This window comes from Typha latifolia, chromosome 12 (genome assembly GCF_019914945.1).
Source record: "Typha latifolia isolate L0001 chromosome 12, TyphaL0001v2, whole genome shotgun sequence".
Lineage (NCBI taxonomy): Eukaryota > Viridiplantae > Streptophyta > Magnoliopsida > Poales > Typhaceae > Typha > Typha latifolia.
The window spans coordinates 719,806-736,126 of NC_133097.1; positions in this window are offsets into that span (position 1 = coordinate 719,806).

Below are 16,321 nucleotides of genomic sequence, written 5' to 3' on the forward strand. Positions count from 1 at the left end.
TTCACAAACTGTCTACTATATAGGTGGCGTGGCATCATCAAGTGAGCGGGCGAGATTTTAGATTCTTAATCTATGTGATTGCCGTTAATTATCCCGTTATATACAAGCCGCGGGACCCACTTTAGAACTTGTGGATGTTATTGGCGCAGAGGAAATGGTACTGAGTACGCATAAGTCGAATGTATTACCAAACTAGCCCGGTTTGAGACTTTATTTACCAAAAGAGTTTGTCCATCAAATTTAAGACCAAAAAGGTACTATAGCATCGGGGTGAAAACGGATACATATCCAATAGTGTTTAACTAACATTCGGAATCATACTTTTAGTCTGAATATAATTTGAATATAAATATTGGACAAATAGCATAATTTAAAATTATATCCAATCTTAGACGTATATGGATTGAATTTTAAACGAACTATGGTCTTTTATTTAGACATAATTAATACAAAAGTATTAAGAGTTTAAAAAAAAAATTTGTATGTCAAGTACATATAAAATTAGAAAAATTAATTTCTACAAATAATATATAACACATTATTACTAACAATATCAATATTCACTATTTAAATAATCAAACTAAAACTATAAATCATTCAAAAAAATATGTGGGTAAACGGATATCCGATATTTATATCCGAAATTATATCCGACTCATATCCAAATTCGTATTCGGGCTTTTTTAAGGAACATTTTACCTATTTTATGATTCATATCCATCTTTGAAGATTTTATAATCTAACCCTTTCTTTTTCCTATATTCTTATTTAACATCCTGGGTTAACTTTGACAGTATTAGAAAATGAATATTCCGTTATAATATACAAAATAATTTATAAAATACCTAAATTATCTTTATGTTCTTCATGCTATTTCTCTCTTTCTAAAAAAGAATAAAACGAAGAAGAAAAAGGAGGAGGAGGAGGAAGGGGAAGATGAGGAAAGATGGTAGTAGCGGCAACGACGGCGACAATAGGTGGGGAAGATGGTGGAGGGATAGAAAATAAGAAAAAAATAGTGAGGATATTTTAGTAATTTAATCAATATTAGTTAGTCAAAATAACGTCAAGGTGTTAAATGAGAATTATAGGAGAAATGATGTCGGGTTACAAAATCCTGAAAGACGGGGTGCGAGTCACAAAATAGGTAAAATATAGGGTGTGATTTGTAAAAATTATTTTTTAAAATTCTATCCATATCCGAATCGAATAGAAATTTTTTATCCGAATCGAATAGAATAGCAGATCGGATTGAGTTAATTCGACCCGTTTTCACCCCTAACTATAGCCCTATATAAAAGACTTAGGAGTGATTTAATTTCTTGTATTTAAAAAATATATATATATATATATTAAGAAATACATGTTACTTTAGATGTTGTATCTAGAGAAACAAATAAATTATTTGGTTAATTGTATTTTATAATACTATATTGGATTATTTGCACCGAAAACCTACTTGGTTCTCAATTTAGCAGCCTAGGGTTATTTTCAGTTTTTCTCGCACTTAAGGCGGGACACTATAAGAGAGAGAGAGAGAAATAACCCGTACTCATCTTTTTCTTCATCTTCTTCATCTTCTTCATCTTCTACTTCATATGCTGTTGGTAATTACTATTATTTTTCTTTTTCTTCATCTTCTTCTTCTACTGCTCATTTTTTTTATCTCTTAATCTTTTTTTATGTAAGCCTCTAATTGCTCTCTAATCTCTAATCTTCTTCTTATATAAGTCTCTAATCACTCTTTCTACTTTACCATTGAAGTTTTTAAAAGACAACGAAATGTAAATTCTCTCCACTATCTCTAATTAATCTCTTATTTTATTAATTAAAGAGTGATTCTAAAGACTTGTATAGAAAAAAGATAATAATTAATAAAAACTTGTATAGAAAGCGTATAGAAAAAATAACGAAAGTTGTTATTATATTTGCAAAAGTTGTTATTACATTTATGAAAGTTATTAATATGTTTTTCTTCTGCTTATTTTCCTGTTGTTGCTCATTATTCTTAATCTTCTTCACTACTGAACTTATTAAAATACAACGAAATGTATATAAAAAAAGAAATGAAAGTTATTAAAAGATAATGAAATATAAATTCTCACCACCATCTCTAATTAATCTCTTACTTTATTCATTAAAGAGCGATTATAGAGATTCGCAGAGAAAAAAAAAAGAATGATTAATAGAGACTTGTATAGGAAAAATAACTAAAGTTGTTATTATATTTGCAAAAATTGTTATTATATTTGTGAAAATTGTTATTATATTTGCGAAAGTTGTTATTATATTTATGAAAGTTATTAATATGTTTCTTCTTCTTATTTTCTGTTGTTGTTCCTTCTTCTTAATCTACTTCACCACTGAAGTTGTTAAAATACAACGAAATGTGTATAGAAAAAAATAAAAGTTGTTAAAAGATAATGAAATATAAATTCTCACCACTATATCTAATTAATATCTTACTTTATTAATTAAAGAGCGATTATAGAAAAAAATAATGATTAATAGAGAGCACACCGACAAGGAGGACTCAATCCACAATGATCCTAACCGTGAGGCCGATTCCTTTGGAGCGACCACGGCAAGACCGAGTCAACCAACGTCCATGAGTGTGAATATGAATGAAATTAGGGGCATGTTCTATACATTGATGCATAGAGTTGACTCAATTCAAAAGGATCACAAAGATTTCAAGGAATATGTCAAGAACTGATTTGATTCGTTATCTCCTCGAAGGCGATCGGAGTTCCAAGAAGGACTAGCGGTGGGACTCCATCGAACTGATACCTCACAGGTCTAGGTGCGTCATGCGAGTGTCAATGATCCCCTCTTGCCTATGCCCACACATCATTCACACCTCCGTTGCAAAACCCAAAGCCGACGGTGGTGGAACCCGAGAGGCGTGCAGCACCAGCGCGCTTCGTCGATGAGGAGGATTGACACTTTGAGGATGAGGTTGATCCCTATGGAGATGGTGATGGACGTGCTCGAGGGTTTAGAGAGGGTGATCAACTTGCACAAAGGTTTAGACCTGAATCAAAGATCTTTCGCGAACCTGATAATACTATTCGGGGGAGAACCGCATGCTTGAACTTTCCCAAATTCCAAGGCAGTGATCCAACGGATTGGATGTTTCAAGTTGAACAATATTTCGATTGTCAAGGTACAACAGAAGATGCAAAAGTCCAGATGGCAAGCTTTTACCTCCAAGGAACAGCATTGCATTGGTATAGATCGATTCTTCGTGGTGGTAGATTTACTAGATGGGTTAATTTTTGTAGGAGGATTACATGCAGATTTGGGACATCGACATATAAAGATTTTGCTGCCACATTAAGCAAGATGGTCTAGAGGACAACCGTATTGGAGTACCAAGCTGAGTTTGAAAGAGTTAGTAGTCGTGAGCCACCGTGGCCCGAACAGATACTAATGAGTACATTTATTTCAAGGCTACGGGATGAGATACAAGCGGATGTTCGTGCTCTATATCCTACTACTCTTGAGAAGGACTTTGAGAAGGCCATGAAGATGGAACAAAAGCATAGGTCTCTAAAGATGGCAGCGAAAACAAACTAGGGCAACTGAGATGGGCGGTTTGCACCTAGAATGCCGGTTGGAAATTCTGCGATTTTAAAAATAGCAGCTATGAGTACTAGACTATGACCACCTTTGAGACATTCTTTCGATGTTCTGCTGTCAGGTAGCGCACAGACCAAGTTCTAAGTGAGTGGTCCGCTTTCAGCTTAAGAGCGAGTGAAGCAAAGTCTGTTAGAGGAGGCACAAGACCCCCGGTTCGAACTCTCACACCTGCCCAGCTGGAGGAGCGAAGAGCGAAGGGACTTTGCTTTCGATGTGATGAGCGTTTCACCCCCGATCATTAGTGTTCTAAACCGATTGGGAGTGTGATGCTTATCGATGGTCTTAAGGAGGATGATGAGGTTGTTGATGATGGAGAGTGTCCAGAGGAGGTCCATGAGGAGACTGTTGAGGAGGGCGTGGAGAAAGATATCCAAGCTGAAATATCGATGCATGCATATTCGGGTACTTTCGCACCGAGGACCTTACGAGTAGACGGACTCGTTAGAAAGCATTGTGTGCACATCGTTATCGATTCGAGGAGTACACACAACTTTCTAGACGAGAGGTTAGTGAGGAGATTAGGTTTGGATGCCGAGCCGACCACGAGATTTGACGTTGCTATTGGAGACGGCATGAAGCTTAAGGTAGAGAGCTTATGTCACCGGGTCGGTATATGAGTGCAAGGACACGACATCATTGTGCACTTGTATCCATTGGCGCTATAAGGAGCGGACATTGTCCTTGGTGCTTAGTGGTTACAGAGTTTGGAACTCGTCGCATTTGATTTTCGGAGCATGTGGATGAAATATAAATAAGGAAACAAAGATGTGTGGCTTGATGGTGTTCGGTCTTTACCGATTCCTGTGATGCAGCCTATGATGGGGCTGCCTTGTGCGTATGATTTGGCCTATCTTCTTCAGTTAGGACTAGCAGGAGATGAGCCTCAAACGAGTTCATATACTACCATTGAATTGTCTAATTTATTAGATAACTTTTCTGGACTGTTTGAGGAGCCATAGGAGTTGCCACCAAGGAGAGCGATGGACCATCGCATAGAGATTGTACCTAGGACTACACCGACGAACGTGAGGCCATATCAATATCCACATGTGTAAAAGGAAGTTATCTCAAAGATGGTTGCCGAGATGTTGGAGCAAGGTCTCATTCAACCAAGTCATTGCTCATACTCATCCTCCGTGCTATTGCTGCGAAAAAAGACGGGACATGGCGTTTTTGTGTTGACTATCGGGCAATAAACACTATTATCGTCAAGGACCGGTATCCCATTCCGATTATCGAGGAGTTGCTGGACGAGCTTGCAAGGGTGACTATATTTAGTAAGCTTGACTTGAGGGCCGGGTATCATCAAATTAGAGTTCACCCAGCGGATGTGCACAAAACTATATTTCAGACTCCGAATGGGCATTACGTGTAACGCCCCTACCTAGCATAGGCACGTGCACGCCCGCGCTCCCACAAGGCATGCGCGGCGCACGCGACAAGTTGGACGGGGCCCGTCACACACAGAGACACTCCTGTGCACATATATCATGACATCATCAAATATTACCTACTAATATATACATGCTCACATAATCCAACACCAAATAAATCATACTATTAACCAAGTAAACTTATTAACATATGAATATCGAAGTTCACAATAATATACACTAGACCACTACATAATCTGGCAGGATCCACATAGGCCAAAACAAACCATCAAAATACAACTAAACAACTGATACACGAGTACACTATAATCTGATATGTATTATACAAATCACCATTTGATACAATAAAGTATAAATATCAAATAATTGTACAACTCAATATCTAGTTAAACTATCTTCTATATTATCTCACATCTATAGCTCACTTCATCTTTACTCTAAAATATCTCCTCAAGATATCTTAAGTCGCTATCCCGTACCATATATCTGAGGAGGTTAGAAAAGAAATAAGAGAGTCATGAGCAAAAGGCTCAGTGAATAGACCTTATTCTGAATCAGTGATGCTAAACAGATAGTAAATCATGTACTGGATAATATGAATCAGAAAGAGTATCATGTTATATAAATGTTCCTCAATAATACATAATTGAAAAATAGATAACATGTTATGTCATAACTGATAAAATATATAATCCTCGACAATGTATAAATAAATCTCTATGTCATACCATCATCATAACTCTCTCTCAAATATAACACATATGATGCATGTCGATCATGATCATGCTTTAATATTAAATGCAACCATCTATGATACATATTGACAATTCGATAATCAGGTATAACAGATGATAATGAAATCATATGCATTTCTCAACATCACGACCATCACTAACATCTCAGTATAATATCATCATACTAGACCACTGTGCACAATCAACACCCGATACCTGGTCAACATCATGTCCGAAGGCTTAGAGCATACTCTATTATCTGCAAGAGTATCTCAAATATAACCATACCCCGCCACCCACTAGGGTATCAATATCCATCCAGACCGGGCACCCACATAGTTGATAGAAACCTTATGAGGATAACTCGCCACATATGCTTTGACGAATGGCATGTGTCCGAATATCTGCTGCGTACACAGACTAACGACCTCAGACGTAAAGCCAACAGGATCGCGACTATATCGAGCAATTAATCATCTCCAAGCATGCCCAAACCCTCGCGCCCACTCGGGTATCCTCACGCTTTCTATCAACTATTCTATCAATCACATTTCATGTTTTTTGTAACACCCCCGCCCGGCATGGGCACGTGCACGCACACGTGCGGCGCACGCGACAGGTCGGGTGAGACCTGTCCATGATCACATAATCCATCACCAAATAAGTCATACTATTCACCAAATAAACCTGTTAACATATGAATATCCCAGTCCATATTAATATACATTAGACCACTACATAATCTGGCAGGACCCACACAGGCCACAACAAACTATTAAGACACAACTAAAATAACTAATACAAGAGTACACTATGATTCAACCTGTATTATCCAAATTATCGTCTAATACAAAATAGTACAAATATCAAATTCTAGTACAACTCAATATCTGGTTAAACTATCATCTACACTGTCTCACATCTATAGCTCACCTCATCATCATTCTAAAATATCTTCTCAAGATGTCTCAAGTCGCTATCACGTAACACATATCTGAGAGAGTTAGAAAATAAATAAATAGCGTCATGAGCAAAAGGCTCAGTGAATAGACCTTACCCCGAATTAGTGATGCCAAACAGATAGTAAATCATGTACTGGATAATATGAATCAGAAAGAGTATCATGTCATGAATGAATATGTGAATGTATCATCAATAATATAAGTGAACAGTAGATAACATGTCATGACTGATAAAAGTATATAATCCTCGACACTAAATAAATATGTCACCACGTCATACGATCATCATAACTCTCTCTCAAATATGACATATGATGCATGTCGACCATGACCATGATATCAAATGCAACCATATATGATGCATATTGATTACTCGATAATCAGGTAACCAAATGATAATGAAATCAGATGCATTTCTCAACATCACAATCATCACCAACATCTCGGTATAATATCATCATACTTGACCATTGTGCATAATCAACACCCTGTACCTGGTCTCAACATCATGTTTGAAGGCTTAGAGCATACTCCGCGACCCGCAAGAGTATCTCAAATATAATCATACCCCGCCACCCGCTAGGGTATCAACATCCATCTAGGCTGGGCACCCACATAGTTGATAGAAACCTTGTGAGGATAACTCGCCATATATGCCCTAGCGAACGGCATGTGTATGATTGTCTATGCGCACAGACTTAATTGACCTCGGACATGGGCCAAGAGATATCGCATATCAGCGACCATAATCATCACTCCAGGCACCCCTAACCCTGGTGCCTACTCGGGTATCCTCACGCTTTCTATCAGCTATCATATCAATCCCATTTCATACTTTCCTTCTAAATGCCAAATCACATTTATATATCCAGTACGATAACGAGTCAATGCATAACAGGAATCAAAAGAAAAATGATGCAATGTAGACTTGAACCATGTATCTAACACATGCATACTCGTGCTAGTCTATCACATTCACACTCATACTAGAAATCACTCCGACACAAGGTCATAACAGTATAATCATCTCTAATCATCTCTATTTATCATCATCATACTCATATCCAAGATCAGCCTAATTCTATACATGATAAAATTATGCTCGACTGTAATCATCTCTAGATAAAGTCATATAATCATATTGGATGCCAAAATATGCATATACATAATATATAATATAATATAATTTGAGAAAGGCATCTAAGGGATAAGACTACTCACACTGATCAGAAGGCGCAAACCACGTATTCCTTACATCCGCCAATCAACCAAGTAACACTCATCGCTAGCATGGTCCCACGAGTCTCACATAAGGGGGGTTCGGGATCTGAAAATATTCAAGTAATATTAGTTAATCGTTTATCCAATTAGAATTAGTTCAAGTAGAATATAAGGTTTATTTGATTTAAAATCACTTCTTTTATTATATACATAACTAGATTCACATTATAGGTACGATTCAAATATTATAACATACTATTATTATAAAATGCTAATTATAACATACGGAGAAAGGTTCGATTCTTTTTATTTAATATTCTAAATATATAATTATAAATTAAAAGCTAAACAATTATAAATGGGATATAAGTATAGATAAGATCTATTTATAATTAATTTATATTTCTTAGTCTATTTTGATTAATTAGAAGTTATATAGTATTTACTTAATTATATAAAATAATTAATTAATTAATAAGACTAGTATCTTATTTTACACATGATAGTATATAATAAATTGTTAAGATTACTTAAATTATATATTATGAATATCAGTACATAAATCTAATGATTATAATTTACACTATCTATTAATCTAATAGAAATATAAATACATAGTTAAATCAGATTAAGTATTACCTATATTTATGCATAATAGTTTATAACCTAGTTAATCATTAATTATACTAATTATAATCAATAATCATCATGTTGAAGAATATACATTATTATTAAAATAATTAATGTCTAAATAATTTATCTACATTAATTAAGGAAGTAATACCTAATTAAATAAATAGACAAATATAAAATAAAGTAGATAATAAAATAATGTCACTAGTGCTGGGCTCGGCCCAGCACTATTCTAGAAGCTGAGGGAGGAGCTAAGAGAGAAAAAGAATGGAAGAAGGAAGAAAGAAAAAGAAGAAAGAGAAAGAAGAAAGAAGGAAGAAGAAGAAGAAGAGAGGAAGAAATGAAGGGAGTAGGAGGACTTGGCGCCGGCGGGAAGGGCACCGGCCATTGGTGGCCAGCCCGCGGCCGGCCTCTCGACGAGCCCGAGTTTAAGAGTGCAAGCAAGTGAATAAGAGAGAGAGAGAGAGAGAGAGAGAGAACAAGCGAGAGAGAGAGAGAAAGAGATATTTAGAGAAAGAAAGAGAGAGGCAGTAGGGGGGATTTTGGCGGCGCCTGCGGCAGCGTTGGGGCCCGCCGTGGCCAACTGGCCGCAGCCAGATGGTTGTGGCCACGCTAGGGGGTGCGTGGCACCCCCACGCTATGCCTAGCTGCATGGGCACGAGGCCGACCACACTGTGGCCGGCCACGTCGTGCCCATGCAGAACTTAAATTTTTTTTTTAAGGATAGGTTGTTACATTTTCCTTCTAAATGATTGATCAAATGCATATATCCTGTACAATAACAAGTCAATGCATAATAGGAATTTAGGTGGAATAGGAATCAAGAGAAAAATGATGTAATGTAGTCTTCAACTATATCATCTCTCATCATCATATTCATATTCAAGATCAGCCTAATTATATGCATGATAAAAATATGCTTGACTGTAATCATCTCTAGATAAAGTCATATAATCATGCTGAAGGCCAAAACATGCATGCACATAATATATAACATAACCTAATTTGAGAAAGGCGTCTAGAGGATAAGACTACTCACTCTGATCCGAAGATGCAAACCACATATCTCTTACATCCGCCAACCAACCGAGTGACACTCATCGCTAGCAAGGTCTACGGGGTCTCACATAAGGGGTTTAGGATTTGAAAATGTTTAAGAAACATAAAGTTAGTTGTTCATCTAATTAAAATCCGTTCGAGTAAAATATGATGATTTATTAGATTTTAGAATTTCTACTTATCTTTATAACTAGCTAGATTTTTAATTACAGATAAAAATAAAAATATAAATATAGATGAAAACCTAACTATAATTATATCTTGATTAATTAGATATTACTTTATAAAATAATAAATAAATACATAAGCCTAGTATTTTATTTGTTACAAAAATAACAATATATAATAAATTAATAGAATTACTTAAAATGTATATCATAAGAATATTAGAATATAAATCTAATAATTATAATTTACAAATCTATCTATTAATCTAATATACATATAAGTAAATAAATAAATATAAGTATTACCTATATTTATGTGTAATAGTTTATAACCTAATTAATCATTAATTAATTATAATAAATAATGTTTAAATTATTTGTATTAATTAAGACAGAAATACCTAAATAAATAAATAATAAAATTAAAAAGAATAAGAGATTACTAGTACTAGTGCTGGGCTTGGCCCAGTACTGGCATGCTATAGTGATGGGCCGAGCCCAGCACTGTTGCAGAAAAACAAGAAGAGAAGAAGCAGCTTAGGAAGAAGAAGAAGAAAGGAAGAAGAAAGAAGAAGGAAGAAGAAAAGAGACGAAGGGAAGGAAGATGAGGGAGGTGCGGACTTGGGCCGGCGGGGAGAGCACCGGCCGCCGCTGGCCAGCCTCTCGCCGGCGGCTCTGCTCTGACGAGCCCGAGCTCGGGCAAGAAAGAGAGGGAGAGAGAGAGAGGAAGAAAAGGAAAGAGAGGGGCAAATAAGGGATCTCACCAGCGGTGGCGGCTTCAAAGGAGGTGGCAGCGGGCCGACGTCGGCAATGAGGAGAGGAAGTAGTGCGAGAGAGAATGGAGAGAGAGTAGAGTGAGAGAGAGACCAAGAGAGAGATAGATAGAGAGAGAGAGATTTAAGGAGAGATAGGGAAGGCGATGGAGGAGGGGTAGCGATGGCGCCGGGGCCCGTCGCAGCCGGTTGGCTATGGTAGTGGCAGTGGGCGCGTGGCGCCCCACCACGAAAGCTGCATGAGCAGCTTGCATGGGCACGAGGCTGGCCACACTATGGCCGGCCATGTCATGCCCAATATTAATTAATTAAATTTTTTTTTTAAGGTTGGGTTGTTATATTTTCCTTTTCCCCTTATAAAAATTTCGACCCTAAAATTTAAATCACACTAGTATTGTAAAAAAATCCACATATCTAGTTCGAGTACCTTCTAATCAAATCGACAATTGCACAATCTTACTTTTTAAATTTATTACCACAAGTGGAGTATTTAGGCCACATCATTTTAGCGGATGGTGTAGCGACGAATCCTCAAAAGGTTGCATGTATGACCGTTTGGCCTATTCCTACTACTACTACCGGATTGAGAGGATTTTTGGGGCTGATCAGATATTATCGACGCTTTATTGCCAGATATGGCAAGATCGCTGCTCCTCTCACTTCTTTCAAGAAGGACTCTTTTAGATGCATGGATGAAGCCACTTCAGCCTTTCTAAAACTAAAAATAGCAATGACGACGACAACCATTCTAGCGCTACCGGAATTAACTAAAGAGTTCATTGTGCAATGTGATGCATCGAGTGTTGGCATAGGAGTTGTACTAATACAAGAAGGACGTCCCATAGCCTTTCTTAGTAAGGCTTTTTTACCAAAATCTCAGCAATTATCGACTTATGAGAGAGAGAGATGTTGGCAATTCTGCATGCGGTGACAAAGTAGAGGCCTTATTTGATCGGTAGACGATTTATTATCCGAACTGATGAAAGGAGCCTTCCATACTTTATAGGACAGCATATACACACTTCGGCACAGTAGCGATGGGTCATAAAATTGCTGGGATATGATGATAAAATCCAATACAAGTAGGAAATAGAAAATAGAGTGGCGGATGCACTATTGCGCCAACCCAATACTACTCAGCTTGCATCCTATTCATCTCCTACCTTTCCCTTCCTTAATGAGCTGAGCTATTCATGTTCATTTGACCCAGATATTTTGAGATTGTTGTAGGAGGTGATGGATGATTCAGAGTGCCATCCAGAGTTGGAAAATCGAGGCGGGTTGCTGCTTGACCGCGGATGCAAGCTGGAAGACATTTCTATGGATTTTATAGAGGGTCTTTCGCTGATACATGGTTATTCTGTTATCTTTGTGGTGGTTGATAGATTGAGCAAGTATGTGCACTTTTCGGCATTGTCACATCCGTTTTCAGCTAAGTCGGTAGTTGAAATTTCTGTTAGAGATATTGCTCGGTTACATGGCATGCCACGCTCGAATCGTGATCGTGTATTTATGAGTAATTTTTGGACCGAGTTTTTTAGATTGTAGGGGACTCGATTGAACTTCAGTTCAGCCTACCATCCATAGACGGACGGCCAAACCGAGATGGTCAATCGAGGTATTGAGCAGTACTTGAGGTGCTTTGTTGGAGAGATGCCGAGACGATGGTTGGAGTTCTTACCATGGGCGGAGTGGTCTTATAACACCACCTACCATAGCAGCATTGACATGATTCCATTTGAGGTGGTGTATGGACGCACGACTTCGACGTTACGCGTTTATGATCCAGTGACATCTGTAGATCGTACAGAGGTAGACTTAGCTTTGATGGATAGAGATGCCACATTGAGGAGATTGCGTGCTCATCTTAAACTTGCTCAAAATTGCATGAATCAAGTTTATGATCGTAACCATAGGGAGTAGAAGTTCGACATTGACAGTTAGGTGTTTGTGAGGTTGCAACCATATCAATAGGTGACCTTACGTCCGATACGTAACTAAAAGTTAGCACATCGCTACTTTGGTACGTTTCGGGTGTTGGAGCGTATTGGTCCTGTTGCATATTGTTTGGAGCTACCGGAGGGGTCAAGAGTGCATCCTGTTTTTCATGTTTCATTATTGAGAGAGCGCATTAGAGATCATGAGATTGTTGGATCAGTTCTACCGGAGCCATTGGAGGAGATAGAGATCGTAGAGATAGTTCGAGTACTTGCTAGATGTCGACGACGACATGGTACTCGATTGGAGATGAAGATTCTAGTTGAGTGGCTTGGCAAGCCATCTGATGAGGCGACATGGGAGTTGGAGACTGATATCTTGGAGCGTTTCCTTGACTTTTCACCTTGAGGGCAAGGTGGGGGAAGCATGGTGAGCTGATACACTTAGATAAGATCTTTTCTTATTGCATTAGCTGTTTATTTTTATTAAAATAAAATTTCTGTAGGTTGCGTTCAAACGCCCTTACGAACATCTGCATTAGGTTCGCAAATACAGAGAACGCATATGGTGCGTTCGAACGCGGTTGTGCGAGTTCGAACGCCTGCGGTTGGGCAAGTTCGAACTTCCTCGAACACTTGCATCGCGTTCGCACATATATAGAACATGTTTTGGTGCGTTCGAACGCGATCGACGGGAATCCTCTAGAATTAGAGTTTCATATTATTTTAGGACTTGTTGGCTAGCCTATATATATATATGGATGGCAGCCAAATTTATTATGCAATTGAATTATTTATTTCTTGCCTCTTATCTTCTCTTTAGAATTCTCCCTCCTCCCTCTTCACCAACCTTCTACCTCTACCGTTGGCAAGGCTTCTCCTAACTTCTAATCTCCCTCGACTGTCGAGCCACCTCTCTTCTTTGGGATCTCGACCACTTCGTTCCCTTCGTCTACATCCTTTAACCACTTCCACAATCCACTTTCATCTCCATATCCATCCATAATCCTAACATATACTCCACTCGTCACCACCACCATCACCTGCATTATTCTATATTTTAGTCCCTACTACAGTTCGAATCTGCGAAGGGCGTAAATATAAAAGTTGTAGATCAGGAAGTTACGGAGTTAACCCAATTTGTTTCATAATTTTCTGACTATCTGAAAATATTTGACGAATATTTTTCCACAGTCGCACAGACTGATTCTTATAATACATCCATATCTTAAAAAAATTATTGCGTAACCTATCTTTGGTATCAAATCTTATCAAGTGGTATCAGTGCTTATCAATTGGTATCAGAGCATAACAGTTATCCTGAAGTAGCTCACTAGTAGCAACTAAAACTACATTAAAGTATCTACTTACGGTTTCACTAGATCGAATAAAATTGTGCCTAATAACCGTATTACGAGCATTGTGCCCAATAATATGTAAGAACATAGACATTTTCTCCTAAATTGAGATATTGTTGGAATCCCTCAAGAGACATTTCTTTCTTAAAATTGTGCATAAATTAAATTAGGTAGATCTCTTTAATTGTATCATATCTATGCTTACCTTATATGTACTATGTAATAGTCGATTGATATACTTTTCTTTCTCCATTTGTCGATATATAATATGTTTCATATTTAATTGATGTCTTTTTCTAAACCATGAAGAGAAACAAATCCAATAGCCATTACACTAAATGATATAGCTTGCATATGCTCAATAGCATCTTCCATCAATGTCCATTCATACCAATAAACTCTTTTTTAATTCTATGCGAAGAGTTATGCCGGAGACTATAAACATACGCATGATGTGAAATTCACTATACAAGCTAATAAATCCACCAATCTATGAAAACATGTGTGATGTATTGTTATAGTTTCAAATGTATTACAAAAGTTGGCACTAATTTATTATCAGATAGATCACTCAAATAAAAATTTAGCACTGAGGAAGTATCTTCACCATTTATATTAGCACTAGCTAATAAAAAAGTACGCCATGTCCTTAGATAAACAAATTTTATATGTAAAAATGAAAATTGAGAAACTAAAAATGCTACATAAACCACGAAGAGGGAAATTTTTATCTTCTTTGTTTGATAATTTTACTGAAACACATGAGACCTGAAGTAAAATTACTTTGCAGAACTTCTTATGCATATAAAATTGCAAATGTATGTGAGATTTCTATTTTCCTCATCTATGTTCTCATCTAAAAGAAAATCAAATTTCACATGAAATAGGAAAGAAGTTGTTGAAGATAATTGATCAACCAATAATAATAAAATCAATATGTTTCCCTTCAATCAATAAAACCAGTTCTCTACTTCTATGCTTACCAAAACTATTATATTACCTTGCATAGCTATGTAATGAAACATCAATATCAATCGTCTTTAATACTCTCCCTCTTGTCTCAATTTTAAATGGACTGATTGTGAAGTGAATTTTAAATGTAATGATTGTGAAGTGACTTGATTGGATAGTTGTCCTCTCTGCATATATAGACTATGGTATGGCTGTACAACATACAAACATCTAGTTAGATACATAGCAGAGAAGGAAGAAGAGGAAAGCCTATTCTCTTCAAAGCCATCCTCACCATTAACTCAGTCTTTTGTCTAGTTTTCCTTCTAGGTAATGTGAAACCCCCATCAGATATACTTGCTCTTCATGTGAAAAGTACCCACGTGGTACTCACATGACCTAATAGTCAACATTTTCACAAGGTATTAAAGTATTAATTAGCTTTACTAAAAATATAAGTCCAATACCCAATATAAAACACGGACGACAACAAATCTCCAGAAATACATGTCCATACAACCTAAAAAATCAAGCCCATGCAGGTGCGACTATTCATCTAAACAAAGTAGACATAAACAACTGATAATTAAATTGCAGCAGCTATTCCAAGATAAACGTGCGATCCACCACTAGATCTACAACATATTCTACCAAAAGATAGTGAGTATAAACATCCAGTAAGTGCAATCCACGATAGTCTAAAGATAATGTAAATATAGCAGATGTACATTTCATACTTAAACTAATAAGGTAGGAAGTAAAATACTGAATGAAAGAAATAACAAAAATCATAACTATCAGATATCCATAGATTATGTCTTAATTTATCATATAATTTATATATCATAATGAAAACTCATGCAGAGTATATCCATTCTTATTTACTCCATCATAGGCTCACGCAGAGCAATTTCATGTCCATTCACAAATCATACAAGCGACGATATGGGAATTATATATCTAGCGGTAACATCGCTTGCATATGCTTGGCGACACTACATATGATCGGTAGTCTATGGCCATCAGACTAAGGACTCCAATCGTAAGCCCATAACCATATATCTTTATCACCGCATACAACGGAATAAAGAGCACATAGCTCATTATCACATGTAGCGGAATAAAGAGCACGCAGGTCAATAGACGTTGTAACTCTACTTCATCAGATACTGCTTGGACTAATATTCCAACTTCACATACAATAGTTCATATTATTATGTCATTATTAATCTAATCAATATCACACGTCTCTAAAAAGCATGAATTATATGAGCAGAATATGGTGATAACATACTATAAATAAAATAATAGTGAAATAAATACTACATATGACAATTATAATTGAATTAATATAACACTCATTAATAACAAGCTAAGATTCACATTATCCCTAAACTATGAAAGATTCACTTGCTTGGAAAGTATATCCGGATTGCAATAAGCTCTTCTTAAATATAGATCTCCTCATGTGTCTCAAGATCATCTTTGTA